General features: G+C 34.6%; 1 protein-coding gene across 2 annotated transcripts in view; it reads right to left on the minus strand.

Moving 5' to 3' along the window:
• Nucleotides 1–5,600: 5,600 nt before the first annotated feature.
• Nucleotides 5,601–24,297, minus strand: part of prr16 (proline rich 16) — a 150,930-nt gene continuing 132,233 nt past the window's right edge. For both annotated transcript variants that reach the window (XR_015936024.1, XR_015936023.1), the window contains one exon: nt 5,601–7,585. The gene's annotated coding sequence lies outside the window, so the exon portion shown is untranslated. The remainder of the gene's footprint in view (nt 7,586–24,297) is intronic.

Consider the following 24,297-nt stretch of genomic DNA (forward strand, 5'->3'; position numbering starts at 1 on the left):
GAGTGGCTACAGGGACACCTAGAGGACAACAATTTAAATCTAAACGATTGAAAGTGCTATATAATTAAGATCTACATAAAAATTAAACTCTGCACAATGCAGGCGCCACTTTTTCAGTTTTGGGAAACACCAATCACCAGTATGGAGATCATACAAAGCTTTAAAGACAAACTTTATTTACAATTATGCAGGGGAAAGCACCCCTGCTAAGAAGGGTTTAAGGCAATCTCTCTGAACAGCAGTTAGAGAAAGAGTTTTATACATTTGAAAGGAATCTTTCAATCCACATATAGTATTTCCCCTTTAGATTGATTCCCTTTATCCTCCTCAGCAATACAGCTATGTATATACTGTACTTTTGCTTGGGCGACCCTGACATTAAATACACATAAATTCCCTTGTAGTTATTTCAGTTTAAGCAGAATCTTAAATAAAAAGAATCCTTGTAGTTACAAAGCAACTCTAGAATGAAACACAGACTTGTCTCACTCGGACTAAAATGGGAAAATACTCTGATACAGGCTTTATAAACACGGAAGGATTAGCTAATGGAAAGCATATTTAGTACTTCATAGCCAATGTTTGACTTGTTATTTTATTTCAGTCATAGCTAATATTTTTTAAATTTATATTGCAAACCATTCCTTTCAAGCAACACAAGTGTAATTTCACCCAATAATCAAATGTATTTCAGCAATCTACAACAACTACTAAAAACTAGATGTTTACAAATAACAAAATGTGTTGCAGGGACCAGATATATTTAAAAATATAAAAGTCCTCTATTACTTTATTTTTATGTCCGGTTGTATGATTAGTTTTGATCTGCTTGACACTTACACTTGTTATTATTGACATATCTACTGTAGCTGTGTTATCTAATTTTACTTTTCATTGAGATTGTCTTTGTTTCTCTTTCTGTCTCCTGCATAATATTACTTTTAGCCAGTTAAAATAATGATTTATTGTGAATTAATTTAATTTCTGTTTTCTAAGCCAACTGAAGTGTGAAGCCAGTTTTCCTACTGTATGTAAAGGTTCAGGTAGTGAACGGTTCTGGTCAGCTCAAGGGAAATCAAACAAAAAAAGGTCAAACAGGAGAAACTACTTGTGGTAAGACTCTGGCATTGAAACATCATCTCCAGAAGGGGTAAGTTACAGCAGCAATCTCATGGGGAACTGGGGATTTAGGATAGCTGGTTATTTAAAAGGACAACCTGCACTGAAATCCTAGGGAGATCAGAGCTGTCTGAGTGAAATGAGTTTCAGGTTGGAACTACAGTATCATGGTGGCTCCCAGTGAGACAAATGGGTTAATAGTGAGAAGCTCGTGATTCCATTTAGGATTCAGGGTGAGTCGCCAAGAATAAAAAAAATCTATGAGATATTTTTATATTGAGAACAAGTAAAACTCACATGAAATAGTGGCCTATTCTGGTAAGGTATGGAAGGTGACAGAGCATTGCTGGCCAAATAGAAAGTACCTAGTTGAGGATACTTCAACTGCTAAATTGTCAAACCATCGTTAAGGAAAAAGGGTTCAATTAATCAATGTTAGACCAGACATTACCTTAATTCTGATTAAACAGGGAGGTTAATGTGTGTAGTTGCCCCACATTCAGCTATCAACAAAATGAGGTCCATCACAAATGGGACCACCAATTGCCTAATTGCCTGAGGTTGGGATTAAACATGCACTAGTCTAATTTTTCTAGCAAACAGTAACTCATGCTTTTCCAGTGTATTTGATGCCTTCTGTGAGGTGCTGAGATGCATAGAGAATGGTCAAATGGTTAATAGACCTGCTAGATGGTGTGCTGGAGGAGCATGTCTGCATCTCCTTCCCCCTGTTGCAGGTGTAGAAGTGGTTGATGGAGAGGTAACTCTTACAAAGGATCAGCAATTAATATATAATAAAATAATTAAACTACACTGTTCAAGTCTTGATGATAGTCCATTCTAATTGTCCAGTTTAATCTATTCTAGTTTCGGAATCAAACTTCACAGAGATAAAGGTTTGTCAGTTTTCTTCATGCCTTAAAATATGTCTTCTCTGTTGAGAGGATTTTTTCAACAGAATCCTACTGATTACCCACCAAGTTAATCTAGTCATTCTAGCAACAAGCTAGCAGTGTCTTACAAGTATGTCTGAGGAAATGTTTCTATTTGCAGGCAAATGAAAAATATCTCTTTTTAAGAATTAAAAGCACATTAGATCTGAAAATATAATGGTACAGAAGTGTTGGCAAGATAAAATAACTCTAGCTTTTCCATAATTTCCCAAAGAATGCACTTTGAGCAAATAGTGTATCTCAAAATTGAAAGAACATTTATAATTGGATCAGTGCCTTTGGGGGTTTATGCAGCTCCCAGTGAAGAGAGATATGCTGAAAGCATCTATCACTTTTACATAGAGTTTAATATAGACTTTTTCAGAAGGATTTTTCCATTCTACAAGATATTTATGAAGAAGATAAATTGTTTGGTCTGTGCTAAATCTATAGTCTGAGAATATCCTTAAGGCATGATTATTTATTTTGTCTTTCAATTACTTTTCCAGACTTGCTACTAAATCTATTATGGAAAATAGTTTTAAACAATCTGGAGTTAAATTATTCACAAGATGTGGATTTGCCTTCGTGTTTTTATACATTCTTTATTAATAATAATTTCTCCATTATGGTTACACTGAATAGGACAAGTTGGTAATGCTTGGTATAACTCCACACTATTGTTGACCCCCTGTTCTGCAGCCATGCGCCAGTGCCGGTATGTCTGCCACTTGGAGGAGAAAGATCAGGATCCTGATTGAGCACGTACTTCTGCTGTCGCAACTGAGGAGTTTTTCACTGTGACCCCCATCGATATGTAGAAACAGCAGTCAGCGAGTCCAAAAAGGCCCCGATTCTCTGCTGCAGGGTGGAGTGATGCAAGACTATGTAGGAAGTGTTGGCTGCTCTCCCCCATAGCATCAAGGCGCTTTGTGGTCAGTGTGGTCCACTGATGCTGTAGGAAGGGCTCCTGTACTATTGCTGGGAAAAAAAAAAACAGTGCTGATACCAGATGACAGTGTGTCTAAGAGCTCTACAGGGTCTTGTTTTCGGGACCTCCCACATTATGTGTAAAAACATGTCACCTCCTAAGGGAACAGAGTACACTTTAGGGTGCGAGTGAGAACCCCTCGAAAATGTCTCTGAGTACTCAAATAAATTCTATGGTTGAACACAATCAGAATATTTAGAGGTTACCTTCAAATAATTACAATCAATTTCCCAAGAACAGATGTTCATACTGAGGATCTTAATAGATGAACATAGACTAAAGAGACCAATTTATTTTCAGAACTAATGCAGATAAAAGGATACCATAGCCGTGTGTCCCAGAAAAAAAACCATAAGCTTGTATTGCCTAACAGAAATGGAGATTAAAAAAATATGAATTAAAATGTGATTGTTTGGACATTTTGAGGCTGATAATTCAGTCCTAAGCTTGGGCAATTTCTTGAAGCTATTGGATGATGTTTATAATGACAGCACAACTGAGACTGGATATAACTGTAATTTTAAGTGTGCTTTGGGGCTTCTGGAATAGTGGTAGGAAAGTACTTTTCTGTGTTTCTTGCTACTGTTATTATCAGTGGACCTTCTAATTATTTCTGCTTGTTCCCCCCATGTTTGTGGCCTTGCCAGGACAGAGACAGTGTGGCTGTCAGCGCCCAAAATCCGGTGTCTAGATAAAAAAGGGTTAGTGGCAGGTGAGTGGGTGCTTTGGGTTCGTGTTTGAGGGATGTGACATTTGTTTCCGGCAGTGTTACTAAGGGGTAATATTCCTTCTTTTTGAGCAAAGCAAAAATTGCATTTACTCCTGAATTTATACAACTCGCTTTATAAATTCTACAATGCTTTTATCTTTTTAATCAGATTTTAGTTTTATTATAGTTCGCAATGAAGAAATTTAATCCATCTGTTTTAAAGAAGATAGCAGTTTTGCAGTAGATGGCATATTTTCATCATTTTAGATGAAAAATGATTATAAAGACTTATAAAGTTAAACAACTATGTAGATGTCATTTCTGGGTGAAATTCCTTTTTGGAGTACATGGGAAACAGATTTGGGGGTGGCACGGTGGTGCAATTGTTAGCATCACTGCTTGCAGTACTGGGGCTGTGGATTCGATTCCTGTGGTACTGTCTATGTAGAGTTTATCTCTCTGTGTTTGCATGGGTTTCCCCCCACAGTCCAAAGGCATACTGGTAGGTTAATTGGCTTTTGGGAAAATTGACCCCAAACAAATGTGTCTGTATGTGCCCTGCTGTTGACTGGCATCCTGTCCATGGTGTACCCCTGCTTGCACCCATTGCTTGGTGGGATAGATTCCGGTTCTCCCGACAACCTGATTTGGATAAAGCATTAAGAAAATGGATGGATGAATGGAAAACAGAATTTCATTGTCTTTAAACACACAAAGAGTTGTGTGTTATGGTAATCACCAAGGTTTATATGACCAAATACAATCTTCTTAAAAATGAATGGTGAATTTACTTAAAATCAGGATGCTACATTAAAAACTATATGTAAAAAAGTGTTCTCTCTAAAATCTATCTCTTTGTGAGATATATCATGTTTAAAACTTTTCTTTAAAATTAAGCTCATCGTGCTCTACTTGAACAACTGAAAAATTAAATACATTTTAATAACCAGGTTGCCCATATTATGTATTTGATTAAATGAGGTTGATTATACAAGATGAAACAAGCTTGATCACACAAACCATAACAATTTTCTTTCCCCTGTATATATTTTAGTATGTTTGTTGATATATTGATTCCAGAAAATTCAGGATTTAATCTAATTACCATGACACATTAAAACTACTATAGTTTGTAGTGTTTTATGGTGTAAACTTTACTTCACCACATGAAAAAAACATTTTTTTTCCAAGAAGATAAAAGTACAGATATTTTTATTAATTTTCCTTAGGCAATGTATCATCATTTTTTTGTCTGTGCTTCAGATGCTAATATGAACCAGCTCTAGTAGGAGTTGCATTCCAGTGTTTTTACTCTTAAAAACAAAGAAGAATAGTTAATAAAACTGAAATTATTTTAGAATGAAGTACATATTCTTTCTGAAAACCTACTATAAATCATAATTTACTTGGGAACTACTTTATACTTGATGTAAGAAGACTAAGAAACATGGATTTAAAATAAACAGTCCACCATAACTTTATAACTCACATGGAAAAGCAAAGTTTAAGGTATTAGCAAAATGTATGGTTTAACTTAGTGATTATGGTTTAATATGGTTGCAGCTGGGAACAATGTTGAATGTCATCTTATTTTTGCATTATACAGTAAAGGTTGTTGTGCTTTTATAACACAAAATTAAACATTCATTTCACGGCATATGGAACTGATCTTTTTGTTATGACCTCATTGGCATGATCAGTGTTTTTTTACTTTAGGTTTCTTGCATGAAATTCCTTAAGTCACATTAAAATATCAAAAGTTAATGAACTTTTAATTAAAAAATGTTATAAAACAAAAATTATGGTACAATTCAAACTGTGACACAACTCATTGTTGAGGAATTAATAATTTTCTAATTTAATAGGAGTGTGACAGAGTTTATTCAGAAGATTCAGAAGAACAAAAACTAACAATTCATTATATCCAATTAAGTCTGACATAAGCCTAATTGTAATATGGGTAAACCCACATTTATTAAGACTATTTTAAAAAATACATATTTTTAGTACAGTAAATAGTCATGAAAAACAACTGTTTTCTGAAAAATGTAAATTAAAACATCTGAACCTGTTAAACCTTCTTTACAATACAGTATTTTATTTTATCATCAGTTTCCGAATTGTTATGGAATTGTAATTTTATTTTAGATGTGTCTTTTCACATTACAGCAACAACATGTAACACAGGCCTATTCAAAATTATTTTTTCAGTTTAGTTAAATGTTTTGTATACTGAGTATCAAAACATTACAAATCCTGTAATTTAGCTTCTAAAAATTGATCAAAACTCAAATTCTTATTCATTGAGTGATGCAGATTGAACTGAAAACATTTCAGTGATAACAATAATGATATTACAATTTGGGTATGACTTGGTTATAATAGATGTTTACGCCTTTAGTAACCATCTTTCTTACACTCTTCTCCATCTTAGTATTATCAAAATATCCTTTTTTTGTATTCCAAAATTCTATTATAAAATACCTCTAAATATATAGATGTACAAATAGAAATATACTTTAATCATTCTTAAAGTGTTTCCTTTGTTTAAAGCTTTATGCCACATATTTGAAAGTCAGAATTAAACACAGAGCTTGCATCATGAGGATATATAAATGAATATAAACAAATACAGTTTAAGAAGTCACATACTAATCATGAAATGGGTAATCCATACAAATAAGTCATTTCTAAAAAAATAATGAATCAAAAGTGCTTTTGTTGTTTGCTACAGCTCAACAAAATTCAGTTGTCTATTATAAAAGTTTTTCACGCCAGATTACAGATAAAGGTCTGATCTAAATGCACAATTGCAAAATAAGTGGACCTTTTCTGTCACTTCCGACATTTTACTTGGCACTAAACAATTTATCAGGTGCTTAATTTCTATTTAGTTCTTTCTCCAAACCAGCTTCCTTTTTATTAATTTTTATTTGTTTATTTCTATTTTTGTTTTACTGTGTGTGATCTCAAGATTTTTGTTATTTTGCTGACTTTGCATTGGATATAAAACATCCCCTGAAGAGCAAAATCTGGCTGGCTGTTTAAGAAAGTGCAATATCAGTTTCTTCAGATACTGAGCCACCACAAGCTTCAGCTTCTGTGAAAATGACTGCACACATTCATTTCCCTGAATGGAAGTGAGGATACAAATATCAGAGGACCACTAAGATGCAATTGCCAAGACACTGAAATAGTTCATTTTTTAGAATTATCTGGCAACAATACATGCCAGAAAGGGAAAACACAAGTGTGCATGTCAATCTTTGTTTTTATGGCTTAAAAAAGGATATGACATGAGATATTTTTCCTAATCGTCTTTCATAAATTTCCTCCTTTCTTGATATCCCAAAGAATTATTTAAGTAGTGCTGTAAACAGTTCATTCCCTCCTGGGGGTTTTCAGTAGTCTTGCAGAATGAGGTTTATATTTCCCTTTTATGCAAAGAAAGAATTTATGATAAATTCCAAAATTAGGACTTCATATTTCGATTGCTTTTGTTGAGTTCCCCAAGTTGTTTCTTGTTCCAAATGTGAATTATTCAGAAGCAAAAATGTTTGATTTAACCCAGGTGTCATTGACAACTTCAGGGGAAACTGAACTTGAATTTTCAGCATTCTTCATGTGTAAGTTTGTGGCTATAAGATCGTAGACACTTTGCAGCAGATGACTCCAAAACTCTTCTTCTTCAAGAGGGATTTCTGGTGCTTGGTGGAAACATCGGGAGTAGCTGCCAAATTAAAAGTGGCTTGCAAATGTACTGATGAAGTATCAAATTGAACACAATTTACTGACGTGTCTCCAAATATTGTTTTGCCTTTGAGTCAGAAGGAGCTGTAGGGACAGAAGAAAAACACAGAATGACATTAGTAGTGTGACAACGAGAAATTAGGATCCAATTGTGAATCTGCAACAAGTAGCTCAGCACTTGAAAAGCAAGAAATCAAACACCTTTTTTTGTGCATGCAAAAGACGTACAAGAGAACAAATGTACAAAAGTACAAATACCTAACATTTATTTGTTGAAAAGTCTCACTGTGCTCACCAAACTCATCAAACTTTTATGAGATGCACTGTTGCAGCAACATTAATATCTTGCCTATTCTGACGGTTTACTGAATTCAAGTTTTTTCTTCGGCATGTGAAATGTTTGCTCAATTGTATTTAATTAACTTGGACAGGAAATGATTTTACCACTTTTTGCATGAGGTCAAAGTGGCTGCAGCAAAGAATTACAAATAAACGAAGAGATTGGCACATTTAATACATTTCAGACTACATGCTGTTACTGTCTCCTCAAAAGGGATGCACAACCAAATACAGACTTTTTCACTCTGAAATGTACTTTAAGTGAATGTGCCTCTATGCTTATGGTCACTTGAAATCAACGGGGTGATCACAAAGTATGTTTCTAATCTAATATGGCCAGATGTATGCATGAAATTACCTCAGAATAAAACATATATTGTACTTATCATATCATATTAAGATGATCACAAATTCACATGTGTGACTGTAAAAACAATGGTAACTAAAAACTATTGTGGTAAATACTGCACCTTGCTGTCCTATGCATGACACCAGAAAGAATGCTCTGTGAATGATTACATAGTGAATTTCCATGGCTTTTTTAAACAACACTTTATGTTAGGAGTGTGTATAGCCAATCCCATCTTGCACTGATAGCCTTATTATTAATATAAATAAAAAGACATCTGTGTGGCAAAGAAGCCAGAAAAGTAATTTCTTCATTTGGCACAATCCAATGTGTACATCAGAATAATATAAAATGGATTCAAAGAAATAAAAAATCTTTATGTAAAATGATATATTATATATTGTTGAGATTCTGCTTTCATTTTCTTTTAATGTTACAGTGTATGGATTCAGGGTTTGTTTTAGAAAGGCAAGTGCTTTCTATTACCATACATATTTACTTATAGTGTTTCCTGAATATCAGGAGGTTTATTCTTTGGCTGTTATGAATTTGCTGCTCTGACACACTCAAGAGATTATATTTCATCTTCTTATATATGACCGGATTGTGTTTGTTTGATCTTCTTCTAAATTTAGACTCCAATTATTACGCTGCTACTCAATTAGGAATCATCAGCTGGAATTCACTTTTCTAGAAATCACCTGCACAAACCAAAGGAATACTTAAGCATTCTTTGAAGTATAGTGTTTCAGAATGATCATGTTTTTTATAACAATCTGACAAATTCATGTGCTTTTCATTCAGTTTTGTACCAAACCCATCTCCAGCTTGCAGGAATGGTAAAATCTTGGTTAAAACCAACTATCTTCAAGACTTAATTCTGTATTCTGGACAGTCAAATCTGAACCATTTTCATTTGTATATAGACATTTGTACTCACAGAAGTACATATTATAATGTAATGCATAATCATCCATTCTTGCAATCATAGAATGATGACATTTCTTTATGTAACATTGAAAAAACATATCTTATTAATAGTTAGGGTGCTAATGCTCAACCAATGAGAACCTGAGTAGTAGTGGTCATAATAGTTAGGGAAATTATTTATTCATACTATCCTGGTCCTTTGGTAAGCCTGGCACAATCTGGTATTTAAAAGTACTTCTGATTTTGAAATTCTCGTGTTTATCTCTGTTTTTCAGCAATTTCCACATGGTGAAATTTTTCATTTTGTAAAATTAAGTAGTGGCTGTGGCAATAAATATTAAGAAGCTTGTTTCTGTATTCATACTACAATATATATATATATTCACATCTTGTTGAATTATTATTCATCTATTTTCTAACTGCTTCATGCGATTCCATTTTAGGACATACTTAGACAAACACAGATATGCACACACTCACACTAAGGCCAATTTTCCAATTAATTAAATAGTATGTCTTTGAACTGTGTAGTGTGCTCTCACAAGGCACCAGTTCTGTAGGGTTTGGGCATTTACGGGGACAATTATTAATTGTAGCCGCAAATCACAAAATGATTCTTTTGATGGCCTTAGAATCCAACTATGCGATATAACTCAAACAACGCACACACACAGGTACTAATACATGAGGATACATTTATTAATACATAGAATATGTATGTAAACCTAACAGATCTTATCATGAGGGTATCAGAATACAAAATATATATATTCAGTCAGTTACGAAGAGTTACATATATCAAGAGGACATACGCTCGGTATATCATTCATTTAGACCGTTTCGTAAATGAACTTGGTTATAACTTCTACATTAGATACTCAAAACAAGTACATAACTCTTAGGAATTAAATTGATATCAACTGGTGGGGATAACAATTGAATTCTCGAGCTGTAATGTAGTGAAGTTGAATACTCATCCAATCTCTGGGGATTCAGATCTCCTGCGGGCACAAAGAAGCAGTTGCAGGCTTCTAAGCTGTCCAATCTGTGCTCTCTGGCTCCGTGCCAGGCTGTGCTGTGCGGCTTGCGATGGTGCGCTGTTGATGCTCTGCGCTGCTCTCTGAAGACCAGCTAGTTAGTTTTGGTTGAAGCTAGCAAGAGTTTGATCACAGGAGAAAAGATGACTGTGGGTCCCAGCAAGTCAGGAAGAGGACCGGTTCGTTCCTGATGAAGCGCTAGTTCTGAATAGTGATTCAGCTGTCCACAGTTCCGACCTGTTCACGAGGCTTGCTGCTGATGCTAACCTCGGGTGTATCCTCTGGTTACTCGTGGCAACCTCCGTTCTAGACTCTTAGAACAAAGGAAAGTTCTGGCACTCGGACACACTGGCCGTTCCGTGGTTGTCCGGGATGCCAGAGTCTCAGGGTGGTCAGGAGGCGCGCGCTGTGAGAATGTCCTGCCCTTGGGAGCCTTTCTGCTCCTGAGCCGTCCTGCCCTGGAATTGTCTCGCACCCCTGGAATTCTCCTTAGAATTCTCCTACTAGAATAGTCCTTAGAATAGTCTCTCAGGCCCTCTGTGTTGCCTGTTTTTACCTGGAGGAACTTCAGCTCATTCATTGGCTGAAAGTTCCATGGGCATCAGAGTCCCACGTGGGTTACTCTGCCCTACCAGTCCCTGATGTGTTGATCAAGGTGAGATATGAGTCACTTACTCCTGATACTTAGGAATGCAGTCCAGATGTCCATCTGGCACTCCCTAGACAGGTAGGCGCCAATGGATGACCACTGATCATGATAGCCAGGCTTAGCTAAGTGCATCCCCATTTGGGAGCTGTCCCTTATCAAAAGAAAATATCTTTAAATCAGCCTGCATGAATAGCTTCTCTGTGGCTGCACCACAGAGATGAAGAGAGAGATGGGGCCTCATTTGGGAAAGCACAGCAACACTTAATTCTGTCTTATTAACAAGCATTGCCGCTACAACTGTCCACGTGAACACAAGGACAACATACAGACTCAATATTATGTATACAGCACCCTGAAACTGAAATTCAAGACCAGAATTTTGTTTAGTAAACTCCATTATTTCATTATTTGTCAATGCTTTATTAAATAAATACTTAAGAACATCATTATTTTAAAAAATGCTATACATCTATCCTACAAATAAATTGTGCTTTTATTATGTAGGAAATGTGTCATTTTGTCTGGGCTTTGATGATACATAGAAGCAAATCAGTTTCTTAGATAAGACTGTTCCAAGTGAGTGTTGTATTCATTAGTTGAAAGATGCATTAACTCACATATAGAACAAGCAGAAAATACTGTGCAGGCAGCAATTATTTACCCTCCTCTGATTTGGTAATGTGCAGATGACACTTTGACTTCCTAAGCTCAGATTTAAAGGATTTTACAAATAATGCTTAGCTCTTCTCTAATGAAAATGTGAGACTAGGTTTTATGATTGCTAAAAGCACCACAAAGCTCGATTAAAAACTTGTTAAGCTCCGTTCCTTTAAATGCCTACCTCATATAAACCTTGTTTAATGCAGAAATACAACATTATTTGTATCATAATTATTGTTACCGCATGTTGTCCACAATATTCTTTAAAAATGTTTGTTAGTTATCTGAAGTGTGAGAAAATACAGTAGGGTCTTGACATATGTGAATTTAAAATTCGGAATTCGCTTATTCGGGATTTTGTTTGACCAATGGTATTTTATATGGAAGAAGAGCAGAGCAGGATTAAACTGAGCTAAAGGCTGTTAACTACAACTTTCAAATGAATGGGGAACAGACTAGGATTGTGAGACAAAAGTTGTGAGTGAGCCTCTCCCTGCCCCTGGCACACGTACCCGATACCCAGCATCCACATCTCAGCGTGCTCTTGTTTTTATATTGTAATGATCACTCCTGGATCTGTGTCTGTAGACTGCTGAATGACAGGCTGGAGACGACTTTACAGTCTTACTGACAGATGTATTGCTCGTTTCATCAGGTGGAACACAGAAATATTCACGATTATTTAAGTTGATTACTGTACGTTTGTGATTACTGTTGATCAATGTTATTTGACTCAGCCAACGCATTAGTACTTTAATTATCTTTTAAGTTACTTACAGTATGGTCTTCTACCATACATACTGTACTAAATATTTGGGTTATTTTGCGATGATATAGGGGTGGACTTTGTTATACTGTATGTGAATGTGGCTATTTGCGATATGGTTCTCTGCACGGAACCCTCGCGAATATTGAGATGTACAGTATATAACCTACTGTATAGGTTAGAAATATACAGTGTTATAAATAATTTGAGCTAAACAATTAAAAAAATAAGTATAAGATTATATTTTTATTCTAAACTTTCTGCATAATGTAAAAACTTCCTTTGAATTTTTGGTTATGTGTCTGTGACTGAACACAAAAGTGCTAAAACAATGATATCCTCTTGTGCCACATCCTTAATTGGATGTGTATACAGTAAATCTGTTTGAGCTAGCCAGTTGGCAAAATGTTTAAGGTTACATGCATGCTACTATCCATTGACAATTACAAACTTTGCCATATGATGATATACAGATGCAGCCATTCAAAGTGCGCGTTACAGACACGTACCGCAGGTGGTGTCGCGGATTGTCACGCAAGATGACGCGCGGTACCGCGGTACGTGATTGGTTGACCAACAGGGGCACTCATGGTCCGTTGGTCTGTCGTAGAAAGACTTACAGTAAACGTCTTTGCTGTGCCCGTTGTAGATATTGAATTTTACCACTGAAGGGAAATCTTAGTAGCTGAGCATAAAAAGAATAGGAGCATACTGTAACGCGTGTGAAGGCCATAAACGATATTAATTTTGGAACATAAACATACAGTATATGGCTGGTCTTGGTACTTTAAAGAAAAAATACACACCAGTATTCCATTTCTCCCTAAACATTTTAAGCATCGAAGTCTTTAACTAAAGAGATACTGGAGTCAACAAGCATACTTTTAGAATTTGATTAAAAGGGAATATAATATGGAATCGCGTATCTAACGAAATTAATAACGATATAATTATATTCATGTACCGCAACACAAGAATAGTACACGCTGTACATTGTCTGTCGATAATGTTTCTGTAGTGCTTTTTCAGCACTCTGCATGTGACTGTGCCGGTGGTGCTGTGGGTTAAGTTCCTGACTCCCATGTCACACGGTCTGTGATCGAATCCCATGTAGCTAGGACTTTATTTTTTAACAAACATTTCTTTGAAAAAATGAAACGTTTCCCTTGGTCAGAGGTTAAATAAAACCTCACTCGCACCAAACAAATTTATATTTCTAAATATCACAACATGATCGGATTTAAGTCTTTTTAATAACAATGAATAGTCACCTATGCGTTACAAAATAAACATTTATATTGATTTGAATCGCGTTTTGATGTAAATCGTAAACGCGTGTTTAAATATATGTGTTTAAAGGCGATATACTGTATAAAAGCGCTGATTCTTATGGAATGTGTTCCGCTGGGGATTCAAAAAAAATATTTTTTTTAATCGCGTATCTAAGGAAAATAGCAGTATAACTTTGTTCATGCACATCATTATACAGTATCTCATTTTGTATTTCTATAAAAAAATCGTTTGCCCAGCCACTATTGTTGCTTTGAGGAGCACAGCTTTCTCACCACTTAGATTACTTTTTGACACCATCCTTACACAAAGCAGAAACTGATTGTATTTTCCGATGACATACTGTACAAGTGCAAAGATTAGATGCCACTTTTAAAGGTGATATGTAAAATAAAGTTTTTTATTATTGTTATAGAGAAACATGATCAGATTTTCCCTGGTTCAGAAAAAAGACGATTAAAATCTGTAATCTTTCCACTTGTATGTCATCGGACATTAATGAGTACAACCCCCCTCTCTGCAGGAGCGCTGGTTGTGACGAATTAAACCGGTTTCACAGGTATTTTCAAAGTAGGAAGTACAGTGTTAACTGGTAGCTAGGCTCCTCAATGAAATCGCTTTAACATGCTAATGCCTTGGTGTAACAGTCCGGGAGTGGCAAGCTTCCAATGTCAACTCGACTCGATTGGAAGACAATGAATGTATTTTAGCCCTAAATGAATTAATAGCAAACATGGTTTACATAAAATACATTTTTCCAAGAAAGTTTATAATAATACGATCTATAGTTGAAATCTGAGCCTAAATATAAAGGAAAAGCATTTTCAGAGAGCAATCACGCTGTGTTTATGTAGAAAAAGCGATTAGGTTTATGAGCAATCTAATTACCTATTCGCTTAAAACGCTATATAAAATAAAGTTTATTTAGAGATGAATGATAAGTGTCGCAGTTTAAATAATTTTCGTAGGAGGGCTTGGATAGATTCCAAGTGCATTTTTGCAATTTACGTTGCATTGTCCAATGTGCTGTTGTAATACAGTTTAGGTTATAGGTGACTATTCATTGTTATTAAAAAGACTTAAATTCGATCATGTTGTGATATTTAGAAATATAAATTTGTTTGGTGCGAGTGAGGTTTTATTTAATCTCTGACCAAGGGAAACGTTTCATTTTTTCAAAGAAATGTTTGTTAAAAAATAAAGTCATAGTTCCATGGGATTCAATCACAGACCATGTGACATGGGAGTCAGGAAACTAACACACAGCGCCACCAGATTTGATAACGCTATAAAAACGCTATAAAATAATGTGACTAGGCACAGAACAAGTTTACAGCACAGTACAATAATAAATGCTGACCATGACTTTAGAAGCATAAATTACCTTACACTCAATTTAAACACAAGCTGTCTTTAGCCCTCTAAGCTGGTTCATACAGAAATGTAGAGATCCAGGCTCAGAACACACAGCTTCATTAGCGAATACATATGCAGGACAACTAGAGAAGACGTTTTACAGAGGATGGATTTTTAGAAACATCCCATCAGTGACATCACTGAAGTCAACTCCTAGGTACTGTAACTGTCGTGTGGATAGTTTAACAAGAATCAGACAAAGGTTTAAGCATCGCTTGTTCTAGATAAAACTGCAAAAAAAAAACAACAACCCATAATGTACTTCTTTGCGGCTCTGTTTGCCCAAATCATATATTCACAACGTGAAATTTAGAAAATAATATTACGTAACCAAAATCCGCAATATGGAAACAGAACCTGTGTAATTGTTGATAGATGATGTACTCGTAACATTTTTACAAGACGAACTACAACATTTAAAAAATGACTTGTATGTACTTGATATCTCTAATCAATCCACGGCGACATTGTTAAAGCAGAGTCCCAGCACAAAACGAAACTAAAACGCCCTGGGCATACCGTTTCGCGCTTCTTAATAGTTGCTCGAAAGTAATTTGACCTTATGAAATGCATAATATAAACCTAGAAACATATACGTGAGCAGTATTTACGTAGTATAGTGTTAAGACATACCTCTCAAATACTGTAAATCAAGATAAAAATATCTCAAGACCGATTCTGGTTATAATGAAACCATGTTTCGTGTATGTTTTCTTTAAAGTACCGAGACCAGCCATATACTGTATGTTTATGTTCCAAAATTAATATCGTTTATGGCCTTCACACGCGTTGCAGTATGCTCCTATTCTTTTTATGCTCAGGCACTAAGATTTCCCTTCAGTGGTAAAATTCCATATGAATATTCAGTACTTAAACAGGCACAGTTAAGACATTAAATATACATATACATACTGTATACAGTACAGTTTGCATACGGTAATATGTTTATGATCCTAAATCAATCTCTTTTATGAGCATGTGAAAGGCATGGTGAATCGATTCTCAAAAATTACTGTACTTTGCATGATTGGAAAAAAATGCGTGATTGTGAAATGCTGTGGTGTTACTTTTACAAAGACGGTCAATGAAAAAAGGAATGTGGACCAGGGCAATACTTTGAGTTTACACTTACAGCTTGTCCAAGGTCATTCATTATTAATACTATTAGTAATATCTTCCTTAAAGACTTTGATGGCGACAGCTCAAACATGAGAGGTTGAGCTTTATTAGCTCCACCTTGTGGAAATTCCGGATACTATTATTTTGCTAGCGATATTTACCGGTAACTCGCGGTATTTACCGGTAACTCGCGGTAGACTGCGTACAGCGTACCGGAAAATAATGCGGTATCGCCCGCGCATTTTGAATGGCTGCATCTGTAGAAGAAATGGAAATTTCTCTCTTTTTTAGTAAGCATTAAAAGGCTTCTGTTCACAGGTAAAAAAGGTTCAAAAGGTTCTTACACAGGTAAATACAAGGAATGAGAGAAATTGTCTTATTGAAGTTATATGGATTATAAAGTCTGTAATGTAAAATGATTATTTTTTATAACTAGCGCAAATCACACTGTATACAATATAAGGAAATGGCCTGTTGTTCAAGAAAATATGTTAATTTCCAATCTTTTAATAAAACTTTTTAAAATGTTGTAGTGCAAGTGAAGAGGAACGCTCATCAAACATCAAGGAATGTTTAAACTGTTAAATACAAGTTAAACTGTTTGGAAAAGGGCAATGCACTAAGCTCTTTAACATATACAGACATCTGAATTAATTTGCATTTAATAATAATCAATCCTTTTTCTAGCCACAAGGGTCATTTTAGTTATAATAATACAACTTTATTTGTGAGCACTGTTCAAGAAACCCAAAATGCTAAAGTGCTTAAAGTCACAGACAAGCCCTATGCTCTGTAAACGTATTTGAATGTATTTTGCTTTAACTCACTTCGTCAACTGTGTGACACCTGACTCATAAATGTAGCATCTGATGATATAGGGGTAATGATAATGGAAATAGTGAAGGGTTGCTTAGCTGTAATTGCAGGATATGAAAGTCTAATAATAAGTTTATTATTATAATATTTATTATTTGTGTATTTGAGTGTGTGCACACATGTGCACTCATGTTGGTCATTGAGAGTTTCTGTGGTTCATATGAGAATATGACTTGTAGGTGGTACATGAATGCTTTGGTTTGATCAGGGGTGGTACTTGGTCCAAAAAGTTTGAGAACCACTGCACTAAGTAAAACAGTAATTTTTACAATTACTGTATTATTACCATAAATAATGGGAACAATAGTTTGAAATCCTGGAAGTATATACAAAACAGTGTAACTAAAAATATTAGTTTTTGTTATTTTTACCTTCTTTTTCCATGTTATGTTATGAGGGGAGCTGGACTTCTACCCCTGCAAGTTTGCCATGGTGTTTGGGTGTTTAGAAGAGGGACAAATTATCTTGTCGTTTGTTATTCTCTTCCCAGAAATCCATTTTTGTGGGATATATTGAGATTTCTCTTTTTTTAGTAGAAATTGACTGTGAGTGTATTTGCTCTGTTTTTTTATATTTCTACAATACATTGACAGTAGTTAACTTTGGAATTCGCACAGGACTAGAATGTCACCGCTTGGCTGAGGGCTGGCCTCCCAGCCACAGGACAAGGAGCCCAGAACCCCCATGCAGGGTAAGCAAGGGATAGCTGCAGAGGTGGAGATGGGGTGGGATGCAAGAGAAAATGAAAGAGAAAGAGATAGGGATCTCGTAGGTATTTATAGCGTTTGAGAGAGAAATGGATTGTCAGGAGCGATTGCTAATTAGTGACAGCTGAGTCTGATTGAGCTTGGTTGTTGTCATCCATCCCAAACTTTTGTTATAAACTCCATTTCAAGAGGAATGACAACACCCAAGATGAAAGCGTTATAGAATGAAATTGTGGTTTAACCCGCTTGGCTGAGGGCTGGCATCACAGGACAGAATGTCTTTCAAGTTGATTCCTGAATATACATGTTATTAAGATTATTAAGCACTGACTAGCTTCTTGGTGGGTAGTAAAGTGGACAGAACTGAACACAGGGTCTCAGCGCTACAAAGCACTAACCACTGCACCGCAGGTACCTGGTAACAGCAAAATCCTTAAGTGTACTTTTCCAGTCAAACATGAACCACAGAACAGAAACAAAAACTGTGTGGAAATGCATTTAAAGCTGAGAACAGTAGGCATAGGTACTTCTTTTTGGAAAGAGTTATGGGAGTATTGAACAAGCTACTGTACCCAACAATGACATTGAAGATGATACTTTGGCTTCAAGAAACAGCTGGATGAGGTTCTTGGATCGAGTAGATACTAATTGGAGAAATTGTCGCCTCTCACTTTTAACCATTTTTATGTAAAAAGGCATTTTTATTTTGATATGGAGGCTTGAATAAGATACACCTTTTATTCTTTGTGGTGACTGCAATTTTCCAGCTTCAGTTCCATTCAAGCCTTTGGACATTTCAGTTAAAATATTAAGTAGGTCCGCAACAAATACTTGCAATATACTTTGACAGCTATTCAATCTGTCAACTTTTAGACATCGCGTGTAGGTATTAAATACTGTTTTAGTTTTTAATCACGTTGTTTGAAAGGTAATGGTTATCTTTCAGAACATTTACCTCTAATTCAAATAATGTTCCCATGCTGACATTTTCAATATTGGATCTATTAAATCTTTGTAGCCTTGTATTCATGAAGCTAGAAGTATTTGGTCATCGCAAAAATACATTAAATTTATACAAAGAACAAGAAATGAATTTGCATAGACACCGCAGTTAGAAGAATACAGATGTAAAGAAAAGAATGAGATCTATGAAAAGGAATTTGAACAAAGAAACGTTTCCCGAGAAAGAACAGGGACAGGAAAAAGGCACAACTCTTTCATACAAGAAAATATTACTGCTATACTATACGTTATTATACATTTCTATACAATAATGAGACTAAAAAGGCTGTGCAAGATAACAAAAACACAATTTAAACCCCCACTTATATCTAGATGTGAAACAAAAATACCGTATGTGACAGTGCTAATAAATGTGCCTTTCAGAAGTCATAATTAATGTGTAAGGCAATAAAACAGGTGTATTGTAAATCTTAGATGGAGAAAACTATATTTTTGTAAAAGTAAGCTGTTGTTCTACTATATTACCTTTGGTTCAAAAGGTACATATTATATACTCAAAGTTACTGACCATTATGGTATTAAATGGAAATTATACCAAAATGTGAAATTTGTGAATATTCAAAATATACTTAAAACCTCTGATGACATTCTTTTAAAGATGATGTGCAATATTTATATTATATATTTATAAAAATAGTACTCTGAATAACAACATGCTACATGTATTTCTGTATTTCTATAGAATGTGTCTGAACACTGCTTTTTAAAAAAATAAATGACATTGGAAGAGAGACACCCATTCAAAAAAGACCAGATTCACCGCCGATCATCTGCAAAAGTTACATTCCTCATTATTATTATTAAAGGATTCGATTTTTCATTCCTAAAAGGAAATTAGGATTTAAAATTCACAAATGTAAGTGTGGGAGATAAGATATAAAACCATATACAGTATAACTTCTAATTTCTCCAATATTATTACCATACAAATATTTTGTTCTGTAAAATAGAGCCATTTATGTAAAAAAGTACAACTCATTAATGTTACTTGTGATTCATAAATTGCTAATGTGCAAATGAAGCTGAAAAAAACTTTGTAACCTGCTAGGATCTGTTTCCTTCCTCATAAAATGATTAACAAACTCTTACTGTAAGTCATGACAAATTAAGTTTCATCATATTTCTTCATCCATCCTTTGTAATGAAATGTACTTGATTGCACTAAACAAACCCTAGCTTTCCTTGAGGTTTTTAACAAGTGTAAAATATGTTTTCAGCTCCTGTCTTATTTCTCTTCTCAGCTGTGACTTTGTTTTTTTGCTGCATTGCCTTTTACAATTGCTGTACTGCAACCACATCTTGGAAAAAAGTACTTATTTTATTTAAAGTACCTAGCCATTATGATCAGACATTTTGGCATAACTTTTTTACATAATACAAGATTCATCTGTGCTTTTCAGTATAATTTACAACTTTGAACCACAGCCAGAAATGGAGTGGAAGCTGACCCTTTACATGTGAATAAGATATTCAAATGTAGGAGGAAGCTGCCAGAATTGCCAGCCTCAACCATTCCTTTGTGAGATCACTGCAGCTCCTAGCTCATCATGGCTTCAATGCACATAACATTTCTTGTTATCTTTTGTATCATTTACCTCATTTCTATTCTGCCTTTCTTCAGCTCAAAATAACAACTGATCAACATTCTTTTTATTTCACTGCCTCCATTCTACTTTAAATGAAAGCATGGTTTTAGTTGAAGAATTATGATTGTATATAAAGAATTTAAAACACTTTTAGTCTAAAATGTATGAAGTTCTTTTCAGCAGATACAATTCTGTATAACATTACTGTGTGTCTTATCTACAGTATTCTGCCAGATAATTTAAAAACATAAAACCATCAGAATATAAAGTATATGAAAATGCCTATATCTTACTACTTCTATAGAACACATGTAATGTACAGCTCTATTGTTTACACTGGCAACACCTTAGGGGAAATGTTTGTTTCAATTAAGAAACATTGAGCTCAATTTGTTACTTAAACCTCAAATGTATGAAAATAGAAATATATATATAGAAAATATATTGTTCATTATAGTCAAGATAAAGTATATCAGGAACGTATGGCTACAGAAATTTAGGACTATTTTAAAACAGATCAAACTTTATATAATTCAGTTTTACAGAACAAACAGCAAATTAAATATGAAAATATTTTAGTCACTAATGGAAATAAAATCAGTTTACATATAAATGAACTTCAAATTTAATTGCATTATTTAATTAAAATAGAATAAGTAGACATACATGTATAATATATATATAATGCAAACTAAATATAAAAATAGTCATGTGCAATGTTTTATTCATATAATTGTCAAGTTAAATAAGGAATGATTTTTATTGCACTAGATCCAGAAGAAAAATGCAATCTTGACTATAAAAAGTATGTTTACTTGATGTGTTATGTTGTTTTGTGTTTTAATACAAAATATAACAGTCTCTTCAAAGTGCTCTTAGTGCACAAGCAGCCTTATTGTACATAGATATAACCAGAAAATGAAGAACTTAGAATTATCTGTTGAATACTGGGGCCAAAATACCTCTAACACGGTTGTGGATTCTCTAACAACTCCAATCTTTTTTCAGCCAGATGTCCACATACAGTATTTGTGCTGTTGAAAGTAGTTCATTTGAAAGGGTTCAATTCCTGGAATGCTATCTGTGTGGAGTTTGTATGCTGTGTTGTTGTATGTTATGTGGGTTTCCTCCATGTGTTCTGGTTTCCTCACACAATCCGACATACTGGGAGTTTCTGAGAAAACTGCCCTGGTGTTTGGATGAATTGTTATAAGTGATGGTTTCCACATTAACACTTTATTCTTTTCCTTGAGTAAAACGTTTCTCTTGGGTTAGTGGTTGCTCTGCATGATGTCAGAATTTTTCTGGTCTCCCCCCTCACTTTGTTCTGTTTCTTCCTACTTTATTTTTTCTTTAACTCAGTCAAATAATAAAATAAGACTGACTCCATGGTCTAGTCCCAAGCATCAAAATATGAGAGAATTTTTTAAAGGGGAGCTGCAGTTCCAATTTGGTTATTAAATCATGGTAACAAAATAAATTCATTGATGTTAAAAAAAAATTCAAATTTCAAATTAAGCACAAAATTGTGAACTTTGTGAAAGTACTGTAAGTCGTCATGTTGTCTCAAACTTGTTTTTGAGTTCCCACGAATTGCGACGTGATGTGGCCCTTCCTGGTCACTAGTAACCGTAATGTAACCAACCGTAAACCGTTATTTATTTATAAACAATAAACTTTAATTTTTTATAGAGCTTCTAAAAATGGCTTGTCAAGGTGCTTTGACAGTAAGAAAATAAAGAAAAAAAGTCTGAGTGGGAGCTGTGTCAGCATACGTAGGCTGTAAAGGTATGGGTAATGGTTCATTCAGTACTGAAAGGAAAAGAAACTCTAATCTTGGAACTGATTGCTGTGAACTAAATGCCAATTTAGTGAGAGACAAAGAGATCTAGAAAAAAGATTTAATGGAAAGTTTTGTGGGAAGTAGTATTCCCAAGCTAATGCAATGTCTGTGAGCAATCTATTTTAATACCCATTATAATTCTGGTAATTAAGTAATTAAGGAAAATGGCAACGGTTGTGGTTACATTAAGATATTGCAGAACATTCCATTTGACTATTGACGCAAACACACAGAAAATACTGGTATGCCAATGCAAAATATCCATCCCCACCCGCATTATTTTAATATTTAATATACTCATATCACAGCATCATCTGTCCCACTGAATCTTTTTTCACATTTCTTCTGTCGCACAGCTCTGTGAAGTTGCCTCAGCTTCCCCATCTTCTATTTTAGGGTAAGACATCACCCTTTGATCATTGTGTTAATGCGATCACCAAATCTCAGCAGTGGTTTTCATTGTTTGTTCCCTAATAACTCTCTTCATGGACTAAGCCAATATGGGAATTACTGGCACCAGTCGAAAGTCACTTAATGTTTTTGCATTAGGTTTTTTTAGATACAGGTATATTAGTTGAAACTTTTCACATACTGGGCACAATAGAAGTTTCAAGTAGCGTCTGAAATGACTGAGTTAGAACTTCCTAAGTTGATTAGCACACATGTTCAGAACCTTTCTCCATAAATCATCAGGTTCTTCGAATTGCCTATTTAAAAAGGATACAATGAAAAAAATTATTACTTCTTCAGTTTTATAAAATCAAATATATTTATTTTTTTGTGTTACAGCTACAATGTATTACGACATGTTTGCTTTTCAGGTCTGAAACGGCAACTCTTGTATTTCCAATACAGTATGATATTGGAGACCAATTTAATTTTACTGTTCAAACAAAAGCTACCCCTTTTCTGCTTTTCAAAGGGGGAAAGGGGGAAAGGAAAAAAGGCTGATTCAAGAGAAATGCAAAAACATTTTTGATTTTGTTTCATAGTATCACTAACCTTTAATGTTTGTTGTTAATTGTCCACTTCATGACAGTAAACAACTGCAGATTGTTGGCCGATAAAACTGGGTTTTACTCCTGCCATTGTCAGTATTTACACATTGGCTCATTCATGCTCATTCATGTATTCTTAATATTATTTTCATATTCACGTATACATATTATTTATTTGATTTAAATACTACAGAAAGTCTTTATTTCTTAAAATTACAGATTGGGCATTGGCCAGGAAGCAATCCCTGGGCATCTTGGGTTGATGGCAACAATGCTACCACGGAACAAGTTGTCACCCAGTTTAAACACCTTGTTTGGACAAGCTTTTCATTTTCCATTGCAATTTTCCATTGCAATTTCAAAATGTTTCCAAATTTACCAAAAGTGAATGAGTTACAGAATTCAATGCAAATGTTTACAAAGAAAGTGGAACACATTACCACGACCAGTTACAGTATATACAGTATATTATATTTATATCCATAAATTAATACCGTTACTGACGTTCAGAAACTATATTTATTTTTAGCATCCAAAATGTATTTAGTTACATAATTCCATATTAATATTCAATATTAAGTGGATTTAAAAAGCACTACAACTTTTTTTTTACAATAATGACAGCAAATACTTATAGAAAACATTAAAACATTAAAGAGTTTTATGAAGTATATAAACTTTATATAGTAATTCCAAACACATCAAAACTTTTCCAAAATTATCACAGTAAGTGACAGTTAAAGACTTTGATCCAGGAATGTTGATGAAGAAGGTGGAAAACTGTTGTGTACTTTATTTTTTTTATTTTTAACTACCACTACCAACTATACTGTATACAGTATATATAATGCATTTATATTAATTATTGCATATATTTTATGATATCCAGAGATATTTTACTTCTGTAATTTTTATTGTCAACTACCAAAATTTCCCTTAAGGTACATAATTTCATATTAGTTTTTCCTTAAGCAGATTTAAAGAAGTACAGCAGGGAAATAGCTTAAATGAAGCAGTTGTTTCAATAACATCTGACGCACCACAAGTGCCACCTATCCATCGTCTTTGGCCAGTGAATCACACAGCCAAACCAGAAGCTCTGTGCTACAGAGCCTCTAGTGCAGCAGTGACTGTTACCACACGTTATGAGTTGCTGCATCTGTATCAGAGAAAAACTGACTGATTGAGCACCAATTCCCAAATGAACC

The sequence above is a fragment of the Lepisosteus platostomus genome, chromosome 4, assembly GCF_059453375.1.
Source record: "Lepisosteus platostomus isolate fLepPlt1 chromosome 4, fLepPlt1.hap1, whole genome shotgun sequence".
NCBI classification, from domain to species: Eukaryota; Metazoa; Chordata; class Actinopteri; order Semionotiformes; family Lepisosteidae; genus Lepisosteus; species Lepisosteus platostomus.